The sequence below is a fragment of the Hemitrygon akajei genome, unplaced genomic scaffold (genome assembly GCF_048418815.1).
Source record: "Hemitrygon akajei unplaced genomic scaffold, sHemAka1.3 Scf000112, whole genome shotgun sequence".
NCBI classification, from domain to species: Eukaryota; Metazoa; Chordata; class Chondrichthyes; order Myliobatiformes; family Dasyatidae; genus Hemitrygon; species Hemitrygon akajei.
The window spans coordinates 411,598-430,989 of NW_027331998.1; the positions used below are offsets into that span (position 1 = coordinate 411,598).

The 19,392-nt window shown below is 46.6% G+C and overlaps 1 long non-coding RNA gene across 1 annotated transcript in view; it reads right to left on the minus strand.

Annotated features, from left to right (window-relative positions):
• The window catches only part of LOC140723401 (uncharacterized), a 28,178-nt gene extending 14,745 nt beyond the window's left edge, over window positions 1-13,433 (minus strand). Inside the window, exons 1-2 of the long non-coding RNA XR_012097886.1 lie at window positions 13,326-13,433; window positions 12,654-12,703 (exon numbers count right to left, since the gene is read on the minus strand). This is a non-coding gene — a long non-coding RNA (uncharacterized lncRNA). The remainder of the gene's footprint in view (window positions 1-12,653; window positions 12,704-13,325) is intronic.
• Window positions 13,434-19,392: the final 5,959 nt, after the last annotated feature.

Consider the following 19,392-nt stretch of genomic DNA (forward strand, 5'->3'; position numbering starts at 1 on the left):
AAATAAGGTTGAAAGAGCTGCATGTGGATTTTTGTCTCACCTGCAGGGACTCTTCAGGAGTCTGGATGGAGTCAGAGAAACATATGTGAGAACTCCTATGACTGTATGAGAAAATCGCATTGGTGAGGGGAACAACAGGTGACCTAAGCTGAGTCATGGAGAAAATTATCCCCCTGCAAAGCAGAAAGGAGTGGGAGGGAAGTAATGGAGCAGCTGGCGGAGGCTGTGAATTCTAATATGCCAGATCTGCAAGTTATTGAGGAGAAAAGCAAGGGTAAAAGGATAGGGTTATAAACCCTACACCGAGTGTGGGAATGAGGGGTAATGTGTGTGAGGGTCCTTCAGACACAGTGTGATAGGGATAGAGATGCTGCACAGAGAGTGGGAAACAGGAGTAAAGTGTGTGAGGGTCCCTCGGATACAGTGGGGTAGGTATAGAAACATAACTCATAGTCTGGGAATGAGGGGTAATGTGAGTCAGCGTCCCTCAGTCTCAGTGAGATAGGGATAGAGACCTTACACCGAGTTGGGAATGAGGGGTAATGTGTGTGAGGGTCCCTCGGACACAGTGTGATAGGGATAGAGACCCTACACTGAGTGTGGGAATGAGGGGTAATGTGTGTGAGGGTCCCTCGGACACAGTGGGAGAGGGATAGAGACCCTACACTGAGTGTGGGAATGAGGGGTAATGTGTGTGAGGGTCCCTCGGACACAGTGTGATAGGGATAGAGACCCTACACCGTGTGGGATTGAGGGGTAATGTGTGAGAGGGTCATTCGGACATAGTGTGATAGGGATAGAGACCCTACACAGAGTGTGGGAATGAGGGGTAATGTGTGTGAGGGTCCCTCGGACACAGGGGGATAGGGATAGAGACCCTACACCGAGTGTGCGAATGAGGGTAAATGTGTGTGAGGGTAACTCGGACATAGTGTGATAGGGATAGAGACGCTACACCGAGTGTGGGAATGAGGGGTAATGTGTGTGAGGGACCCTCGGACACAGTGTGATAGGGATAGAGATCCTACCGAGTGTGGGAATGAGGGGTAATGTGTGAGAGGGTCATTCGGACATAGTGTGATAGGGATAGAGACCCTACACAGAGTGTGGGAATGAGGGGTAATGTGTGTGAGGGTCCCTCGGACACAGGGGGATAGGGATAGAGACCCTACACCGAGTGTGCGAATGAGGGTAAATGTGTGTGAGGGTCCCTCGGACATAGTGTGATAGGGATAGAGACGCTACACCGAGTGTGGGAATGAGGGTAAATGTGTGTGAGGGTCCCTCGGACATAGTGTGATAGGGATAGAGACGCTACACAGAATGTGGGAATGAGGGGTAATGAAAGTGAGGGTCCCTCGGACACAGTGGGATAGGGATAGAGACCCTACACCGAGTGTGGGAATGAGGGGTAATGTGTGTGAGGGTCCCTCGGACACAGGGGGATAGGGATAGAGACCCTACACCGAGTGTGCGAATGAGGGTAAATGTGTGTGAGGGTAACTCGGACATAGAGTGATAGGGATAGAGACCCTACACCGAGTGTGGGAATGAGGGTAAATGTGTGTGAGGGTCCCTCGGACATAGTGTGATAGGGATAGAGAGGCTACACCAAGTGTGGGAATGAGGGTAAATGTGTGTGAGGGTCCCTCGGACATAGTGTGATAGGGATAGAGACGCTACACCGAGTGTGGGAATGAGGGGTAATGTGTGTGAGGGACCCTCGGACACAGTGTGATAGGGATAGAGATCCTACCGAGTGTGGGAATGAGGGGTAATGTGTGAGAGGGTCATTCGGACATAGTGTGATAGGGATAGAGACCCTACACAGAGTGTGGGAATGAGGGGTAATGTGTGTGAGGGTCCCTCGGACACAGGGGGATAGGGATAGAGACCCTACACCGAGTGTGCGAATGAGGGTAAATGTGTGTGAGGGTCCCTCGGACATAGTGTGATAGGGATAGAGACGCTACACCGAGTGTGGGAATGAGGGTAAATGTGTGTGAGGGTCCCTCGGACATAGTGTGATAGGGATAGAGACGCTACACAGAATGTGGGAATGAGGGGTAATGAAAGTGAGGGTCCCTCGGACACAGTGGGATAGGGATAGAGACCCTACACCGAGTGTGGGAATGAGGGGTAATGTGTGTGAGGGTCCCTCGGACACAGGGGGATAGGGATAGAGACCCTACACCGAGTGTGCGAATGAGGGTAAATGTGTGTGAGGGTAACTCGGACATAGAGTGATAGGGATAGAGACCCTACACCGAGTGTGGGAATGAGGGTAAATGTGTGTGAGGGTCCCTCGGACATAGTGTGATAGGGATAGAGAGGCTACACCAAGTGTGGGAATGAGGGTAAATGTGTGTGAGGGTCCCTCGGACATAGTGTGATAGGGATAGAGACGCTACACCGAGTGTGGGAATGAGGGGTAATGTGTGTGAGGGACCCTCGGACACAGTGTGATAGGGATAGAGATCCTACCGAGTGTGGGAATGAGGGGTAATGTGTGAGAGGGTCATTCGGACACAGTGTGATAGGGATAGAGACCCTACACCGAGTGTGGGAATGAGGGGTATTGTGTGAGAGGGTCATTCGGACACAGTGTGATAGGGATAGAGACCCTACACCGAGTGTGGGAATGAGGGGTAATGTGTGTGAGGGTCCCTCGGACATAGTGTGATCTGGATAGAGACCCTACACCATATATGTCAAACTCAAGGCCCGCGGGCCAAATCCGTCCCGCGGTGGAATTATCTTTGGCCCGCGAGATAATATCTAATTACTATTAAAGCTGGCCCCAGTAATCGAAGCGCCTATGGCGTATGATATGGCTAATGCTGAGTTTATTCAGGTACCAGGTTTTCAGGGTTTTTAGTGTTTATTCGGCAGTCTTGCTCGGCAGTCTTCTTCATAAGAAACGGAATTTGTAAAGTGAAACACTTTGTAGTTATAGCAGAGACTGAGACACATGAGAGCAGGCTGAAAAAACGGAGGCAACGAAAGCTGCGTTCGCACGCATCCGACTGATCCGGCCCGCATGAAGCTGCATTTTGCTCAATCCGGCCCGTGACCTAAAATGAGTTTGACACCCCTGCCCTACACCGAGTGTGGGAATGAGGGTAAATGTGTGTGAGGGTCCCTCGGACATAGTGTGATAGGGATAGAGACCCTACACCGTGTGGGATTGAGGGGTAATGTGTGAGAGGGTCATTCGGACATAGTGTGATAGGGATAGAGACCCTACACAGAGTGTGGGAATGAGGGGTAATGTGTGTGAGGGTCCCTCGGACACAGGGGGATAGGGATAGAGACCCTACACCGAGTGGGAATGAGGGGTAATGTGTGCGAGGGTCCCTCGGACATAGTGGCATCGGGACAGAGACCCTACACCATGTGGGAATGAGGGGTAATGTTTGTGAGGGTCCCTCAGACACAGTGTGATAGGGATAGAGACCCTACACCATGTGGGAATGAGGGGTAATGTGTGTGGGTCTCTCGGACATAGTGGCATCAGGATAGAGACCCTACACCGTGTGGGAATGAGGGGTAATGTGTGTGGGTCTCTCGGACATAGTGGCATCAGGATAGAGACCCTACACCATGTGGGAATGAGGGGTAATGTGTGTGTGGGTCTCTCGGACATAGTGGCATCAGGATAGAGACCCTACACCATGTGGGAATGAGGGGTAATGTGTGTGGGTCTCTCGGACATAGTGGCATCAGGATAGAGACCGCACACCGTGTGGGAATGAGGGATGATGTGTGAGGGTCCCTTGGACATAGTGGCATCGGGATAGAGACCCTACACTGTGTGGGAATGAGGGGTAATGTGTGTGAGGGTCCCTTGGACATAGTGGCATCGGGATAGAGACCCTACACCGTGTGGGAATGAGGGGTAATGTGTGTGGGTCCCTCGGACATAGTGGCATCGGGGTAAAGACCCTACACCGTGTGGGAATGAGGGATGATGTGTGTGAGGGTCCCTCGGACACAGTGGCAACGGGATAGAGACCCTACACCGAGTGTGGGAATGAGGGGTAATGTGTGTGAGGGTCCCTCAGACATAGTGGCATCGGGATATAGACCCTACACCGAGTGTGGGAATGAGGGATGATGTGTGTGGGTCCCTCGGACATAGTGGCATCGGGGTAGAGACCCTACACCGTGTGGGAATGAGGGATGATGTGTGTGAGGGTCCCTCGGACATTGTGGCATCGGGGTAGAGACCCTACACCGTGTGGGAATGAGGGATGATGTGTGTGAGGGTCCCTCGGACACAGTGGCATCGGGATAGAGACCCTACACCGAGTGTGGGAATGAGGGGTAATGTGTGTGAGGGTCCCTCAGACATAGTGGCATCGGGATATAGACCCTACACCGAGTGTGGGAATGAGGGATGATGTGTGTGGGTCCCTCGGACATAGTGGCATCGGAGTAGAGACCCTACACCGTGTGGGAATGAGGGATGATGTGTGTGAGGGTAACTCGGACATAGTGTGATAGGGATAGAGACCCTACACCGAGTGTGGGAATGAGGGTAAATGAGTGTGAGGGTCCCTCGGACATAGTGGGATAGTGATAGAGACCCTAAACCAGGGGTGGGCAAACTTTTTGACTTGTGGGCCACAAAGGGTTCTAAAATTTGACAGGGGGGCCGGACCAGGAGCAGATGGACGGAGTGTTTTGGTAATACACCTCATAAGAGAAAATAAAATATCATGGGATATGTAGAAAACATGTGCTTTAATTTCAATTGAAAATGAACAACTGCATTACAACAAAATATCTGTCTTTGAAGTCCCATGGTATTTAGCTATTTATTGAAATGACTTTTAAAACACTGAAAATTAAATGAAAATACTGCTTTTTTTTAATAGTAACAGTTATTATTTTAAAGCACTGAAAATTCTGTTATCCTTCAAGATATTATCATCATCACTCTCCTCCTGACTGTCTTTATTTCAAAAACTGTAGGAGATGCAGGTCTACTTGTCCTGCTCCTTCTTATTCAATTGTCCCCTGTGCCAAAACTCAACAACGACCAGCACAAGGACAGAACAGTGACAGCGCGCCAGTATGCGGAGCGCGTTATTTGATCTGGAGCGCATTTTTTATTTTGAGAACGTACGTGCACCTGCGCACTACTCATGTCCATCACTTAACAGAAATGACATGTAACATGTAAGGCTTATTGAAAAAAATATTTTCAAATGCATTATTTACATAACACAACGAAGAAACTTATTTTTAATTTCAGTGGGAACAGTGTTGTTGGTCTCCCTTTTTAGCCAGCGCATCAAAGTCTGGATTTAGTTTTGTTGTGGCGAAAACGCCAGAATTGCCGGGAAAAAAACGTTAACAAGGTTTATTAATATAATTTCATCAAGTTCTGCGGGCCGGATTAAAAAGCTTAACAGGCCGCATATGGCCCCCGGGCCGTAGTTTGCCCATGCCTGCCCTACACCGTGTGGGAACGAGGGGTAATGTGTGTGAGGGTCCCTCGGACATAGTGGGATAGTGACAGACACCCTACACCGAGTGTGGGAATGAGGGGTAATGTGTGTGTGGGTCCCTCGGACACAGTGGGATAGTGACAGACACCCTACACCGAGTGTGGGAACGAGGGGTAATGTGTGTGAGGGACCCTCGGACATAGTGGGATAGTGACAGACACCCTACACCGAGTGTGGGAACGAGGGGTAATGTGTGTGAGGGTCCCTCGGACATAGTGGCATCGGGATAGAGACCCTACACCGAGTGTGGGAATGAGGGGAAATGTGTGTGAGGGTCCCTCGGACACAGTGGGATAGGGATAGAGACCCTACACCGAGTGTGGGAATGAGGGTAAATGTGTGTGAGTGTCCCGAGGTCACAGTGGGATAGTGATAGACACCCTACACCGAGTGTGGGAACGAGGGGTAATGTGTGTGAGGGTAACTCGGACATAGAGTGATAGGGATAGACACGCTACACCGAGTGTGGGAATGAGGGATGATGTGTGTGGGTCCCTCGGACATAGTGTGATAGGGATAGGGACCCTACACCGAGTGTTGGACTGAGGGGTAATGTAAGTGAGGGTCCCTCGGACACAGTGGGATAGGGATAGAGACCCTACACCGTGTGGGAATGAGGGGTAATCTGTGTGGGTCCCTCGGACATAGTGGCATCGGGATATAGACCCTACACCGAGTGTGGGAATGAGGGATGATGTGTTTGGGTCCCTCGGACATACTGGCATCGGGGTAGAGACCCTACACCGTGTGGGAATGAGGGGTAATGTGTGTGAGGGTCCCTCGGACATAGTGTGATACGGATAGAGACGCTACACAGAGTGTGGGAATGAGGGGTAATGTGTGTGAGGGTCCCTCGGACATAGTGGGATAGGGATAGAAACCCTACACCGAGTGTGGGAATGAGTGGTAAAGTGTGTGAGGGTCCCTCGGACACAGTGGCATCGAGATAGAGACCCTACACCATGTGGGAATGAGGGTTAATGTGTGTGAGGGTCCCTCGGACACAGTGTGATAGGGATTGACACCCTACACCGAGTGTGGGAACGAGGGGTAATGTTAGTGAGGGTCCGTCGGACACAGTGGGATAGGGATAGAGACCCCACACCGTGTGGGAATGAGGTATAATGTGTGTGAGGGTCCCTCGGACATAGTGGCATCGGGATAGAGACCCTACACCGAGTGTGGGAATGAGGGGAAATGTGTGTGAGGGTCCCTCGGACACAGTGGGATAGGGATAGAGACCCTACACCGAGTGTGGGAATGAGGGTAAATGTGTGTGAGTGTCCCGAGGTCACAGTGGGATAGGGATAGAGACCCTACACCATGTGGGAATGAGGGGTAAAGTGTGTGAGGTTCCCTTGGACATAGTGGGATAGTGATAGACACCCCACACCGAGTGTGGGAATGAGGGGTAATGTGTGTGAGGGTCCCTCGGACACAGTGGGATAGGGATAGAGACCCTACACTGAGTGTGGGAATGAGGGATGATGTGTGTGAGGGTCCCTCGGACATAGTGGCATCAGGATAGAGACCCTACACCGAGTGTTGGACTGAGGGGTAATGTGTGTGGGTCCCTCGGACATAGTGGCATCGGGATAGACACCCTACACCGAGTGTGGGAATGAGGGGTAATATGTGTGAGGGTCCCTCGGACATAGTGTGATAGGGATAGAGACCCTACACCGAGTGTGGGAATGAGGGGTAATGTGTGTGAGGGTCCCTCGGACACAGTTGGATAGGGATAGGGACCCTACACTGTGTGGGAATGAGGGATGATGTGTGTGAGGGTCCCTCGGACATAGTAGCATCGGGATAGAGACCCTATACCGAGTGTGGGAATGAGGGGAAATGTAAGTGAGGGTCCCTCGGACACAGTGGCATCGGGATAGAGACCCTACACCGTGTGGGAATGAGGGGTAATGTGTGTGGGTCCCTCGGACATAGTGTGATAGGGATAGAGACGCTACACAGAGTGTGGGAATGAGGGGTAATGTGTGTGAGGGTCCCTCGGACATAGTGGGATAGGGATAGACACCCTACACCGAGTGTGGGAATGAGGGGTAAAGTGTGTGAGGGTCCCTCGGACATAGTGGGATAGGGATAGAGACCCTACACCGAGTGTGGGAATGAGGGGTAATGTGTGTGAGGGTCCCTCGGACATAGTGGCATCGGGATAGAGACCCTACACCGAGTGTGGGAATGAGGGGTAAAGTGTGTGAGGGTCCCTCGGACATAGTGGGATAGTGACAGACACCCTACACCGAGTGTGGGAACGAGGGGTAATGTGTGTGAGGGTCCCTCGGATACAGTGTGATAGGGATAGAGACCCTACACCGAGTGTGGGAATGAGGGTAAATGTGTGTGAGGGTCCCTCGGATACACTGGGATCGGGATGGAGAACCTATGCAGTTAGATGGAAGTACTTTATGTTGGCATTATTGTGAGCACTGATATGGTGGGTTGAAGGGCCTGTTCCTCTGCTGTTTTGCTCTACGTTAGGACTATCTCGAGAATAAAAGATGCAATCGATGTAGGATTATGGTAAATGGGTGGCTAAGGGTGCGAATCAGTGGGCCGAAAGGCACGTTTCTGTGCCTTATATCCCAACATGAGAGCAACACTCCCACCTCGGGAGAAACAGGGAGTTCAGAATTGGGGGCTTCAGGTTCTGCAAGGCAGATCAAAAACAAATCAAGTGGGCAGAATCAGGGAGCATGGGAACAGGGACATAAGGGAGTGGCCACGAGATCAAGAACAGGGGATCTGGGCTTTGACAGGCAGCTTGGGAATGGGGGCGTCAGGGATTTGTAAGGAGAGTGAGGACAGTGCATTTGAGCAGTGACACAGCCTACGAACAGGGTCCTTGGTGTGGCAGAGAGAGCTCGTACAGAGGATCTGAGCAGTGATAGTGAACCTGGGATCTGGTGCCTCGGTGTGGCAAAGAGAGCTCGTACAGAGGATCTGAGCAGTGATAGTGAACCTGGGATCTGGTGCCTCGGAGTGGCAGAGAGAGCTCATACAGAGGATCTTGGCAGTGGCAGGGTGTCTGTAAACAGGGGCCTCGGGGAGTGGCAGAGAGAGCTCGTACAGAGGATCTGAGCAGTGGCAGGGAGTCTGAAAATAGGGGCCTCAGGGAATGGCAGGGGGAGCGAGATCAGAGGAACTGGGCTTTGACAGGGAGCTTTGGAACAAGTCAGCAGTGAGAGCAAGAACTGAGGAACTGGCCAGTGACAGTGAGCCGGGGACCAGAGGCCTGCAGAGTAGAACGGAGCTTGGTATTTGCTTGACCTCAGCAATCCTAAGACAAACGAGCAGAATTTGGCTATTTTACCTTTCCAATCTGCTCCACCATTTCATCATGGCTGATATATCATCCTTCCGAACCCCATTCTCCTGTCTTCTTCCCATAACCTTTTACACTCTGACTAACCAAGAACCTACCAACCTTCGCTTTCAATGTACCCAATGACGGCCTCCACAGCCTCTGTGCTAATGAATTACGCAGATTTACCACCCTCTGGCTAAAGAAATTCCCCCTCATCTCTGTTCTGAGAGACACCACTCTGGTCCTAGACTCCCCGTAACAAGAAACATCCTCTCCACATCCACTCTATCTCTGGAACTGTGAAGCAGGGACACTAATTTCAGCTCCATCATCCAACTCATCTGTAATACTGTATCTCTGTAATGCTAGTGTATTTGAGAAAACTGAGGAGAGTGCATCCTAAAGACAGTGACGCAGTAGCACAGCTGTTGGCCTGACTATTACAGCACTGAAACCAGGTTGAATTCTGCCACTTTCTAGAAGGAGCCTCTATGTTCGCCCCATGGCCCCACAAGTCTCCTGAGTGCTCTGGTTTTCTCCAAGACCCTAAGGACATATGGGTTAGTAGGTTACTTGGTCACGTGGATATAATTGGGCAGTGCAGGCTCTTTGGGCCATGAGGGCCTGTTACCATGCTGTATCTTGAAATAGTCGAAACTTCCTCACCTCTCAGGGTGAAAGTAAAAATGCAGGAATGAATGCACTGCAAACTCACACACTTTAAGTGCAATGGACAATTAAAATTATATGTAACGCTTAAGCGACGGGCTGGTATATGTCTAGGGGGAAAATTCCAGCCACTCACCAACCCCGCCTCCCATATATCCAGATGCTGTGGAAAACAAGTTAACACAGCATCGCACACTCAATATCAAGCTCACACCGGATACAGTGATAGAATATACTTTAAGGACTTTACTAGAACTAAGTGATTACTAACGATACAGTATATATGAAGGAAAAGAAAATAAAGAAAAAGGCGCCAAAACTTATCAGAGTTCAGTCAATTTAGTGCACATCGTTGGAGCTCAACCATCGAACCGTTCGACCCTTCTTCGCTCTCCTTCGACCTCCACAACCTTGCACCTGGGACCACCCGAAGTGGTCAACCAAGCAATGTGGCACACGTCCACCTTCTTCGGCGTCTTCTTCCCGACTCTCGAAAAGACCGCAAAATCCCAGCGCCCATACCCACAAGAAAAAAAATAACATCCAACCCCATTGGTTAACAAATGAATACAATCCCCGTTATCAGCAATTCTAAACCTAAACAGGCTGCGAGAAGCTTCGAGAATGCTCTGCCAGACAACTCTCTCTCACCAGTTAGCATAACAAAGAAGCAGTTTTACTTTTAACAAACAAAGAAGCCATTTTGATTAACATACGCAGTACATATATATGGAATAGTTTAAATGAAATAGCCCTGTTTGAGTATGGCCTATCAGATTTCCTTCATCCCCTCAACAGCACAGGTCACTCTCAAACCGTGTCCAGGAACACTGACACCTCCTTTCCCTGGCTCCTCCCTTCGCCTGACCCAGCCGCTGGTGGGCCTGCTGCAGTTCCAGCCACACCTCTGCATGACCATGATGTCACCCAACACTGACCCTGCCTCAGTACATCTCCCACCGCTATTCTCAACCATGCTGTTGTCACCTCAGGCATGATTCCCCATCGCCCACCAACGCGCACCCCGCACCCCCCCCACCACAAACTCCAGTCCATGCATAAAACTGTCCCCGATTACCTTCACCCATCATCCTGTGATCAATTACCTGGATAACTAATTATTCAGCTGAAAGAGAGTCAAACTTTATTTTACATCTCAACACTGTGATCGCCTCCAAACATAGACATCCCTTTAACTCCACCTTCTCAGTGTTTTCTCTTCATTTTAACCTGTGTCTTCTTCCTCAGCCTTCAAGCCTGAAATTCTCTGCTGTAACCTCTCTGCCTCCCTATCTCCCTCCACTCCCTCGTGTTGTTTTACCACACCAGATGCCCAGACAAGTGTTAGATTACCAGCTCTAATACCTTGTGTGTCTTGGGTGCCAAATTTTGTTTGATAATGTCTCCAGCAGGTGGCGGGCCTACCAAAGGAGGTGTAAGGCACTCCCTCCCTCCGCTTGCCTGCAGGTCACCTTCGGGCAAGGTGTAGCACCTGCTTAGCTCCCTCCCCACCCTGACCGGGGTCATATGAAGCCAATGAAGCAGGTGGATGGTCGTAGGGGCAGCGATGCATATCACAAACTCTGGTTATGTGACCTCGGAAGCCAGGCAGACAATCTCTGAAAAGTATTGATAATGGCTGCGGTCACCAGAAGACGGCAATGGCAAACCAGTTCTGTAGAAAAGCTTGCCGAGAGTAATCATGGTCATGGAAAGATCACGGTTGCCCACATCATACAACATGACACATAATGACTAAACAAATGTTCCTGAGATCCCTTCAGTGCTTTTTCCCCCAACCTCAAGTGGCACTGAACTATTACCACTGCCCCTCTGCAACAATAATAAAACCTACTTCCTCTTACTGTCAAAGCATATAGTTCACCCCCGTTGGAAAAGGCACTGAACAGACATTTTGGTATTGCCCCCTGCAATGGATGTTCACTTTCACTGCCAACCTCAGCTTTCTAACACAGCAGCTTTATCTTTCCAAAGGGCCAGAGTTGTCTGCCACAAAGTTAAACTTCTAATCAATATCCCTTGCTCGGCTTCTTGTTGTGAACAAGTAAACAGCGGGACCTTGTCGGTCCATGTTCAATAAATGTAAAACAATGGCATTATATTCATTAGTATAAAACCAAGCAACAGCAACTAAGTTATTTGCATCGCTGTGATAGAGATCAAGGAAGGATCCAGACCGGGTTTATTTTCTCATTTAGTACATCAAACAATGAGTACGATCAATCAATCTTTGGATATTTGTCTACTCATAGAGTCAGTCCTCACAACAATCTTTTTGGGTGTCTGGCATCTTTGTTCCCAGAAACCTTTAGACCACCAGTGTGAATTAATTTGTCCCAGCAAATGTATCTGAAAAACTATCACATGCAGATAACGTCAACTAGTACAAGAACAGGATAAATATTAGAAAGCAGTGCAGGTTGTTAGGAATGCAAAGGAGAATGACAGAAAGAACTCAAACTTATTCCTCGATCTTCGATTCCTGTGATAGACAACTCACCCACCAGCTACTCGTTGGTATCTTCTTTTAGTTCATAAGAATTGTGCACATGTTTGGAAATCCTTTGTAAATATTTTGGAATTTGAAAATCTTTTATAAATCAGAAATCCTCTGCGGGTGCTAAATGTGTGTTAAGCACTATTTCTCTAAATGTAAACGTGCACCATTAAAAATAAAATAAACTGTGTGTAAACTACTTCGCTAGCTGGAACTATTTGCTCCTTGGTGGTGGGGGGGGGAGAGGGACCTACTACCACAAGTAGTAGGTATTGGCAGCTAGACCTCACCACAGAGTCTGGACAGGGAAATAAACTAGTCTTTGAAGAGTAGGCTGATGCAGTATAACCTTCCTGTAGTGAGGGTATCAGTAGTTACCTATATCAGTGAACCCAACGCCATCACACCCTCTGCAAAAATAATAAAATCTACCTCACTGCACACAGTTAACCCCAGTAAAGTGTACTGACAGACACGTTGGCACTGCTCCTCTGCACAAATAACAATAAGTCAAAAAGTACATCCCCTTTCTCCATACAGCACGCAGTTGACCTGTATCGGCACGGACTAGAAGGGCTGAGATGGCCTGTTTCCGTGCTGTAATTGTTATATGGAGATTACTCACCCAGGGAACCCAGAATCAGAAGCAGAACCCTCATTTTGCCTGGTGACATTCTGAAAATCAAAGAGAAAATAAAATCAGAGGGAACTGAGTCACTGAGGGTCAGCGCAAGTTTCAAACCTGGACAGGAGCTGAGGACCAAAACGATCACCCCCGTGGTGGCTGAGATACATCTCTCTTACTAGTACTTTATAGACCTTCACTGAAACCTTACAGAGGTGTGATTCCCCCTCCCCACTCTCTCTCTGGGACCCTGCAGACAGGTGAGATCTCCCCCTCTCCCTCACTGCAATGCTACTAACAGAGGCAAAGTCTTCCACCTCTCCTCTCTCAGTGTGAGTATAGACATTTAGGGAGGGATGGGTTGGGAGGGAAAAGAGGGAAGCTCCATTTTCTTTCTTTTACTTAATGAAGACCATTTCATTACTGCTTGCTTTCCATGTACATAATCCTTCTCCCTCTCTGTTACTTACACACACACACACACACACACACACACACACACACACACACACACACACACACACACACACACACACACACACACACACACACACACACACACACACACACACACACACACACACACACACACACACACACACACACACACGTGTTAAAACAAGGGGCAAAATTCTGAGTTTGATCAGGGCTCAGAAATGATCACTGGCTTACCCAAGTCCTGGGGCGAGGTGTCAACGTGTGAGATAGAGGAAGGTGGGATGGTGGGACCACTTCCACACTATCCAGCTCGGTTGGTGAGTGGCGTTAGGCTCGGCGACAGCTCACTGACTACCTTATAAGTCGGTTTCCTGAGCGACTGGTGGGAGGGCTTGATGATGGCACTGGGTGTGTGAAGGAAAATATGCAAAGCAGGTAACATGCAACATGCACAAAATGCTGGAGGAACTCAGCAGGCCAGGCAGCATCGATGGAAAAGAGTAAACAGCCGAGACCCTTCATCAGCACTGGAGAAATAAAGATGAAAAGTCAGAGTAAGAAATTGGGGGGAGAGGAGGAAGAAACACAAGGTGATAGGCGAAACCAGGAGCAGGGAGAGCGGTGGTGAGCCACCCACCGACTGACCCAGATACTGTGTAAGTGGTCCCACCTTCCCACCTCCTCCATTTCACACATCGACACCACCTTCTGAATGAAGAAATAACTCCACAGATTCCCTTCAAATATTTCACCCTTCACCCTCAATCAATGACATCTAGTTCTACCTAACTTGCTTGCAATAAATTCCACTGCCATTTTCAGTCTTTTTTTTCGCTGGTCAATCTTTGATAGTCTCCCTCACTGTCCACTATGCCCCGAGTTTCGGTTGCATCTACATATTTGCTGATCCAGTTTACCACATTATCATCTATATTAGTGATTGCTATGCTGAACAACAGACCCAGATCTCTGCAGTACACCATTAATCACAGGCCTCCAGTCAGAACGACAACTATATACTACATCCCATTCTCTGGCTTCTCCCGCTAAGCTAATCCAATTGACTGCTTCATTCTGAACCTTCTGGACCAGTCATGACCTACCATGCAAAAAGCCACATTGACTATCTCCAGTCAAGCAATGTCTATCCAAGTATTTACATACTCTGTTTCTTAAAATACCTTCCAATAATTTACCCACTACTGACATCAGGCTCACCGACTTATAATATTCTTAGAGCCTAGCTTGAGCAATGGAACAAAATTACCTATACTCCGATCTATCAGTGCCTCACTCGTGGCTAAAGATATTTTATATTTCTCTGCCAGAGATCCTTCAGCTTCCTCCCATAAGGTCTAAAGGGACATTTGTCAGGCCCAGGGGATTTAATTTCCCTCAAAGCAGTCAGCACCTTGTCTTCCATAATCCAGACATAGCCCATAATCTCACTACTCTTTTGCCTCATTTCTATAGTCTGTGCCTGTCTCCGAAGTAAATGCAGATGCAAAAAAATTTTTAGGATCTGCCCCATCTCTTTCAGCTCCATGCACAAATGACCACGCTGATCTTCAAAAGGACCAATTTTGCCCTTTGCTATATTTTTGCCCTAAGTACATCTGTGGAAGCCTTGGAATTGTCCTTCACTTTGTCTCACAGAGCACACTTATACCCTCAGCTCTGGAGAACTCCCATCCACTGCCACAAATCTCATAGCTCCCTTACCCCTGTTCATTTCTACCTCCTACCCAAGATCCGCAAATCAGACTGTCAGGTAGGTCTATTTTCTCTGTCTGCTCCTGCCCCACTGAACTCATGACCTCATACCCCGATTCCATTCTATCCCCCCCCCCCCCCCCCTTGGTTCAATCCCTTCCCACCTACATCCGCTCTCAGTAACTTTCAATTCCCTGGCCCTAACTGCCTCATTTTCACCATGCACAATACATTTCACAATGCAAAGGGTAGCCATGTTGCACCCGTGTGGGCCCCAGCTATGCCTGCCTCTGTTGTTGGCTACACAGAACAGTCTATGTTCAAAGCCTTCCCTGGTTATCCTCCCCAACTATTCCTCTGCTCATTGACCACTGCACTGGTGCTTCTTCATGCACCCATGCTGAGCTCATCGATTTCATCAACGTTGCCTATAACTTCCACCCTGCCCTTATCTGTGGAGTTCTCTGCCCAATGAAGCAGTGGAGGCTGCCTCAGTGAATATATTTAAGACAAGGTTGGATAGATTTTTGCACGGTAGGGGAATTAAGGGTTACGGGGAAAAGGCAGGTAGGTGGAGATGAGTCCATGGCCAGATCAGCCATGATCTTATTGAATGGTGGAGCAAGCTCGACAGGCCAGATGGACGACTCCTGCTCCTATTTTGTATGTTTTTAAATTCACTTGTTCATCTCTGTGTTACGTATTCGGGCAACAATAATATAGATGAGTTAGACAAGGGGTTTTATAACGAATAACACGTTTATTAAACACTGATAACAAACCCCCTTCAAATGTAAACAAACCCAAACAATGACCCGAAACCAGCTGCTGGCAGCTGAATCAAACAGTTCTTAATAGCGTTGCAGTCCCAAACAGTCTTTAAAGCAGTATTGAAAAGAACTCAGTTCTCTAAAGCGAATTGCCGAATGAAAACAGTTCAAAGAACGATATGCCGACGGTTCAAAAGCTCACGGTACTTTTAAAAGGAGAGACTTTTTAAAGCGATTTAAATTCTCTTCCACGTCGATGTCCTTCGATTCCCAGCGTCGAACTCCCACGTCGAATTTTATTAAATATAACAACTTAAAGTGACTGACCTCTCTTCCACACTATTCTCAAACCCTTTCTGGTCATCCCAGGGGTCAACAGCGAGAATAGTCAACGAAATCCTTCCGAATGAGGATCACACAAGGTCGAAGTCAATCCATCGAAAATCGATTTTTCTTGATCTCCAAACTTCACTCTCCATTAGCAAAGAAACCGTTGGCTCTGACCTTTTAAACTTTAGGCATTATATAAAACTTCATTTTTAACTAAACTGCGTCATCACATTAAATCACACAGTAACATGAAGTCATCTTGGCAAATCCAGCCACGAACTGCCCCACCTGACAGGGTGGGTCTTCCTTTTATACCCTGTAGAAAAAACCTGTCACATGACCTCTACTGGCGGGAAAATGACATCACTCCACCATTACCTCATGTCCAGTATAACTTCAACCCCAGTCACGTGACAAGGGTACCACTGTCACGTGTCACGGGTACGTAACACCTCCCTCCAAAAAAAACATTTTTGGTCTGACAAGAACAAAAATTTTAACAATTACTTACAAGAAAAAAAAACAAATGTATAAATCATATAACATACACAATATACAATACAGTAGGAGTGTTACAATAAAAAAAAACCACTCCAAAAAAAAACATTGTACATTCAATATCGAGATAGACAATCAGCAACCACATTATCTTTACCTTTAATATGAGTTATCACAATATTGTACTCTTGTAACATCAAACTCCAATTTAACAATCTTCTGTTTTTGTTTTTCATCTTACTCAGAAAAACTAACGGATTATGATCAGTGTAAACAATAAGTGGTTTTTGAGTTGTACCAACATATACCTCAAAATATTCCAAAGCTAAAACAAGAGATAACAATTCTTTCTCTATTGTTGAATAGTTTCTTTGATGCTTATTAAATTTCTTAGAAAAGTAAGCTACTGGATGATCAACCTCATCACCCTCATTCCTTTGCATCAATACTGCTCCCGCAGCTTCATCACTAGCATCCACAGCTAATGAAAAAGGTTTTTCAAAGTCAGGTGCCTTAAGCACAGGTTGTTCACATATCATTGTTTTCAATTTTTCAAATGCTTCCTGACAAAACACTGTCCACACAAACTTTACATTCTTCTGCAGAAGGTTAGTTAATGGAAGGGCAACATTAGCAAAATTCTTACAAAATTTTCGATAATATCCTACCATTCCCAAAAACCTTCTGAGAGTTTTTTTCCCCGTCGGAGTGGGAATTTCCAAAATTGCCTGAACTTTTGCCTGAACAGGAGCTACCTTACCTTGACCCACAACATAACCAAGGTAAGTCACAGTAGCATGTCCAAATTCACTCTTGGCTAAATTAATAGTCAAGTTAGCTTTTGAAAGCTTTTCAAACAATTTCTCCACCGCAATAATGTGTGCTTCCCAAGTATCATTTCCTGTCACTAAATCATCAATATAAGCATCAGTATCTTTCAAACCCTGAATCACAGAATTAATCATCCTCTGAAAAGTACCTGGGGCATTCTTCATCCCAAATGGAAGAACATTATACTCATATAACCCAGATGGAGTTACAAATGCAGAAATCTCTCTACCTCTGTCCGTTAACGGAACACACCAATACCCTTTCAATAAATCAATCTTTGTAAGGAACTTTGCTTTTCCAACTTTATCTACACAATCATCTACTCTAGGAATTGGATATGCATCTGTTTTCGTTACAGCATTCACCTTTCTATAGTCCGTACAAAACCTAATACTACCATCAGGTTTTGGCACCATAACACATGGCGAACTCCAATTCGAGTTAGAATGTCTAATAATATCATTCTCTAACATGTATTCAATTTCTTTCTCAGCAAGTTCACATTTTTCCATGTTCATCCTATATGGATGTTGTTTAATAGGTTTAGCATCTCCAACATCTACATCATGTGAAGCTATAGTAGTCCTTCTCGGAACATCTGGAAACAAATCCTTATACTTAAAAATCAATTCCTTCATCTGTTGTTTCTGCTCTAGCTGTAAATGTGCTAATTTCTCATCCATATTTCCCAAAATAGTCGAATTAGGTAACCTAACAGAAACAATGTTAGATTTAGAATGAAAGTCAGATGAATCATCTATCATGTTCCCAGTTAAATCCAACTCATTCTCACTAACCACAACAGTCACAGTATCAGATTGTTTCTCAAAATATGGTTTAATCATATTTATGTGGCAAAGTTGTGTTGACCTTCTACGATCTGGAGTTTTTATTACATAATCCACATCATTAACTCTAGACACAATTTCATAAGGTCCATGAAATCTAGCTTGTAAAGGATTTGTCTGCACTGGGAAAAAAACCAACACCTTATCTCCAGGCTTAAACATCCTCATCCTAGCTTCCTTATCATACCAAGTCTTCATTTTCTCCTGAGCCAACTTTAAATTTTCCTTGGCTAAGCTACAAGCTCTATGTAACCTGTCCTTAAATTTCAAAACATAGTCCAACAAATTAGTATGCACTTCCTTACTAATCCACTGTTCCTTCAATAAAGCTAAAGGTCCTCTAACTCTATGCCCAAACACAAGTTCAAATGGACTAAAACCTAAAGATTCCTGTACCGATTCCCTTACTGCAAATAAAAGTAAGCTTATACTCTCATCCCAGTCACTTTCATTCTCCACACAATATGTCCTAATCATATTCTTGAGAGTAGAATGAAACCTCTCCAAAGCACCTTGCGATTCTGGATGGTACGCAGACGAAGTAATTTGCTTAGCTCCCAATTTATAAACTATCTGTTGAAACAATCCAGACATAAAATTACTACCTTGATCAGTTTGTATTTCCTTAGGCAATCCAAAATAAGTAAAGAATTTTATAAGAGCCTTCGTCACAGTTTTAGCTTTTATATTCCTAAGTGGTACTGCCTCTGGAAACCTAGACGAAGTACACATGATAGTCAACAAATACTGATAACCAGTTTTTGTCTTTGGTAATGGACCAACACAATCTACAATAACTTTAGAAAACGGTTCACCAAATGCTGGAATAGGTTGTAATGGAGCTACTGGTGTAACCTGATTTGGTTTACCCACAATTTGACAAGTATGGCACGTCTTACAAAACATCGCCACATCTTTTCTTAAACCAGGCCAGTAAAAATGTTTTAAAATCTTGTCCACAGTTTTCCTTACCCCTTGATGTCCACCTAAAGGCACACTATGAGCTAAAGTCAAAATCTCATTCCGATAAACTTTAGGAACAACTACCTGATAAACAACATTCCATTCCTCACTTGCAGGAATTGTAGGCGACCTCCACTTCCTCATCAACACTCCTTTTTCCAAGTAATATCCTACTGACACCTTCTCAATTTCACTACCTAGTAAAGCTTGTTCCCTTAATTTTACAATCTCAGGATCTCTATTCTGCTCTGCTATCATTTCCTTCCGAGACAGAGATAAATCTTCATAGTCAAACTTACTCCCAGAATCTTGTTCAAACAACGAAGGTAAGAAAGTTTCTGACACATC